General features: G+C 59.1%; 1 protein-coding gene across 2 annotated transcripts in view; it reads right to left on the bottom strand.

The window, feature by feature from the left end:
- The window catches only part of LOC103616996 (acid-sensing ion channel 2), a 393,907-nt gene that overhangs the window by 65,071 nt on the left and 324,306 nt on the right, over positions 1-4,530 (bottom strand). The window lies entirely within an intron of this gene.

Below are 4,530 nucleotides of genomic sequence, written 5' to 3' on the forward strand. Positions count from 1 at the left end.
ACAGTGGGGCTGGGACCGGCCTGGGGCAGTGGGAGGTGTCCCTGCCATGGCAGGGGTGGCACTGGGTGCTGAGAAGCAGCCCAGGCCCTGCTGCTGCCCAGCTTCCCTTGCTCCTCTGGGATTCCTCTGGGATCCCTCCAGCTCTCCGGAGCCGAGCAGCTCTGGCAGGGAAGGGCAGCACTGCAATCCCTGGGCTTTGTCCTTCTTCTCCCGCAGCTTCTGGCCCCTCTCAGGATCCACCAGTTCAGTGCCAAACTCAGCCCTGTTTTCATTCCCCAGCCCAAGTGGACTCCAAATCCCCTCAACGCCCAACTCTGAAGGAGATCAGGAATCTCCATCCTCAGTGCCGGGCCCAGCTGAGCCCAAACCCACAGAAATCACCCCAAACCCTTCAGCCCAGCTCTCGCAGCGAACACGGGCAGCACCTGGCACAGCCCAGCCCTGACTCCTCCTTGGGTTCTGCCACCAGGAACCCAAAGAGAGCGGGATTCCCTCGGGATAACCCGGCCTCGGCTCCGCAGGGATCCCAGGCCGAGTCCAGCTGGCTCCGGGCACTTCCCTGGAGCAGCACTGGGACAATCCGGGGGCACATCTGAGGCTGCAGCTCCACATTGGCAAACAGCACCTGGCACAGCCCAGCCCTGACTCCTCCTTGGGTTCTGCCACCAGGAACCCAAAGAGAGCGGGATTCCCTCGGGATAACCCGGCCTCGGCTCCGCAGGGATCCCAGGCCGAGTCCAGCTGGCTCCGGGCACTTCCCTGGAGCAGCACTGGGACAATCCGGGGGCACATCTGAGGCTGCAGCTCCACATTGGCACCATTCGGCCCCACCCACGCCCCTTCCAAAGGCAACCCCACCCCCACGCCAGAGCTCTGTTCAGAAGAGAAGCCGAAACCAAAGAAGTAAAATAAAAATACGAGAGAATAAAGGTGGAAAAGGGAATTGGGTAAAACAGGTTGTGGGGGAGTGAGGAAAATCCCCAAATAAACAACCCCACATCCCGAAATTCCTGTGCAGTTAATTGTGGTGGTGCTAATTAAGGTGCTGGCAGCTATTCCAAGCTTTGGGTTTTCCAAGCTGCTGACACAGAATTCCTGTCTGCCCTCGCACCAAACCCACGGCTGAAATATCCCATTAATTCAGTGGGATAAGGCTCAGCTTCACCCCGGCCACGGGGGATTCTCTGCTGAGGAAGCAGCACCATCACAGCCCCCACCTGAGGGCTATTTTAGGAATATTCCTCAGACTTTCAGGCAAATATTCAGGAGTGTTTTTAAAAGCAGCATTGAGGTCTCTGCGCAGCTGCCACCCCATAAAGTCCCTGCTCTGGGGATAAATAAAACAGTTTAACCAAAAATAACGGAGCAAACCAAAGCATGGGCGAGCATTGGCTGCAGAGCCTTCAGGACACCCCAGAAATCCAAGGATTTCCCCAAGGATGGGGACCAAACCCTGCCACCCCTCCCAGCACAGCCCCGGCATCCCCTCTGCCCCAGGCAGAGCCACAGGTGATGATTTGATTGGGGAATTATTAAATGAGGAGATCATTAACCCTAAACCCCACCCCACGAGCAGCCCCCAAGGTGTTGGATCCGTTCACGAATTTCTCAGGATGAAAAATCATAGGAAGGAGGAAATCAATGAGCACAGCAACCGAGAGAAACATTCCAGTGACAAAGGGCTCGGAGGAATCAATCAACCCCAAATCCAGGGACCGCAGAGCAGAGCAACATCCACTTAATCCTGAGCCTCAGCTCCTCCTGGACGGGGCCGTTCCAGGGAAAGCCGATCCTGAATCACGGAACTGCCCAGTTCTGGCAGCTGGATTTGGAATTTGGGAGAAGTTTTGAAAGACAGGAGCTGCTGGATGGGTCCTTCCCTTGGAATTAGCACGTGGGCATTGGGGAAGGTTGGATTTATCCAGCTCCGAGCATTTCTGGATGGTTTTGCCCCTGGAAGTGTCCAAGGCCAGGCTGGAGGGGCTTGGAGCCCCCTGGGATAGTGGGAGGTGTCCCTGCCCATGGAACTGGGCTTTAAGGTTCCTCCCAACCCAAAGCACTCCAGGATTCTTGGATAACCATCCCGACAGCCCAGTTTTAGGTCCAGCCTAAAATAAGTAAAGTCACACATTGACTGAGGGCAGGAGACTCCATCTGATCCATCAACAAATCCTCATCCTTCTGGAAAACATGGACAGGGACAACAAACCCCTCCTGGAGCAGGCTGGGAAATAATCCAGACCTGAGCCCTCCAAAATGGGATAAATCCAACTGGATCATCCCAGCCCAGCAGCCCCGAGCTCCACAGGTCAGTGCAATCCCAGATTTCCATTTATTAGGGAATAAAAGCAACGCTTCCCACACACGTTGGGATTGTTGGGCTCGTTCTCCAGTGTCCCTTTGCTTTTCCATGCTACCCACAAAACCCAACTCCCCCTGTGGTCTGAGGGGCTGGAAGGGGCAGGAATGTCCTGTGGGAGAGGGGCTGGAAGGGGCAGGAATGTCCTGTGGGAGCTGCAGGACGAAGCTGGAAGGAGTCACAGGAGAGCAGCTCCCCCCCAGCTCCTTTGCTCTGCTCCACATCTCAGCCAGGACTCGTTTGCTCCAAACCACCTCCGGTTTGGGCTTTCGGGGCTCTGACCTCACCTCCCCCCGCTGCTCTGGCACAGGAAAGGCTCTTGGAGCTCCTGAGCAGCTGTAAAACCTGCACAATTCTCTTTACACCCCCGTTTATTCCATTTGCATTCATCTTCTCACACATCCTGTCCTGCCTCATGTCCGTGCCCAGCTCAATCCACACGGTTTTCCTGCCTCTCCCTGGGGTTTTCCCTCCCCATCCAGAGGAGAAGCAGAAGCTCCAAGTGCCCCAGACCGCAGGGGCTGCGCCGGGCTCAGCCCCCGCAGGCAACCCCAGCTCCTGGCCGTGGCACCTCCATCCTGAACACCCATCCAGGGCGGGAAGGGCCCCGGTCCTGAGCTCTCTGGCACTCCAGACCGCCGGGAAGTTGTTCCCAGAACTCCCCAAGGAACACCTCCTTCACCAGGGACTCACAGGTGGAAAAGCTCCTCAGCCTCCCCTCAAGGACAGCGCAGAGGTCACTCCCCTGTTCCTTCAGACAGGAGGGACGTGCTGGGACACGGGGAGGTGGCACCAAGGCCCCGCACCTGCTGCGGGCAGAGCCGGGGCAGGGAGAGCAGATCCAGCTGGTTCCTGGCACAGGGATTCCCCTCTCCCTCCAGCCCCTCCGGGGCACGGAACCTTTGGCATGGGAAGGATATTTTCCCTATTTCCTCAGCTGAACAATTCCCTCAGTGCTGTGAGCTCCAGGGGAGAATCTCAGGGATCACAGCCCCCGATTCCCTCCCTCCCTCGCAGCCTCGGGAAGCAGCTTCTGGGACCTTTCCGGGATGGCTGGAGGAGACCCCGCTCTCAGCCCCCGTGCTGGCACCAGCAGCAGCTGCAGCGCCGGGAATGCCCAATTCCGTCCCCGAGCAAGTCCTGCAGCCCTCCCAGGGCAGCCAGAGCAGCGCTCCGGGATTTCTTTTTCCCGGGACAATGGGAACCTGTGCCGGGTTTGCCGCACCTCGGAAGAAGCAGGAGTTCAGTGAAGGCTGCACTCAGCCCCTCCCGGCCCCAGCCAAACGCCACCAGATCCTGACCTGGCGTCTGGCAGGGGGAGGCAGCTTTTCCCCACCGCGCACTGCCTGTTCCTGCTGTGGTTCCCGAATTTCCTCATGCCGCGGCAGCGGATTGTCCTGCTGGAAGGGGCCTGTCTCAATATCCCATTTTATTTAGGATTTTCCCTCCAGCTGTGCCACTCCTGCTCCTGTTTGCAGCAGCAGCTGCCGCCTGCACAGCCCGGGCAGCTCCCTCCATCCCGCAGGGAGTCCCTCCCTCCTCCCCTGCACGGTTTAGCAGCTGACGTGACAGGTCCAAAGGGACAATTCCGGCTGATTTCCAGGCTGCATGCCAGGCAGAGCCGGGAATTCAGCTCCTCTCCGGCGCTCGCAGCTCCCACACAGAGTTTGATCGCTCCCCACAGACCCCGGCCCCGCTCCTCGCAGGGTGTTCAATCACAGCCGCCCCTCCCGGTATCTGCAGGATCAGAGCAGCAGAATATTCCAGCACCAGCAACATCCCGCTGCTCCCAGGGCAGCACCGCCGGGTCCTTCCCGTGCCTCTGGTTCCAGCTCTCACTCAGTCTCCTCCCAGCACATCCCAGCAGTCCCACCGGGATATCCCTAGCAGGGATCCCACTCCCAGTGGTTTGTAAAGCTCTGCCCTGAGTTCTGGGCTGATCCTAAACCCCGCTGGTTCATTGGGGCTCAAACACCTCCCGGATCAGCTCCGATCAGCAAAGCTCCGCATCCCAAAGCACCCCAGGCGGCACAGCCCCACAGCAGCAGCTCCAGGGGCTCCCGGGAATGCTCAGGGAGCCCAAGGAGTCCGGACGGAGCGCGGGGGGCCCGGACACGGCAAAGCCCAGCGGGATGGGCAGGGCTGGGGCGGACCCGCGCTGCAGCCACAGC

The sequence above is a fragment of the Corvus brachyrhynchos genome, unplaced genomic scaffold, assembly GCF_000691975.1.
Source record: "Corvus brachyrhynchos isolate BGI_N302 unplaced genomic scaffold, ASM69197v1 scaffold96, whole genome shotgun sequence".
Lineage (NCBI taxonomy): Eukaryota > Metazoa > Chordata > Aves > Passeriformes > Corvidae > Corvus > Corvus brachyrhynchos.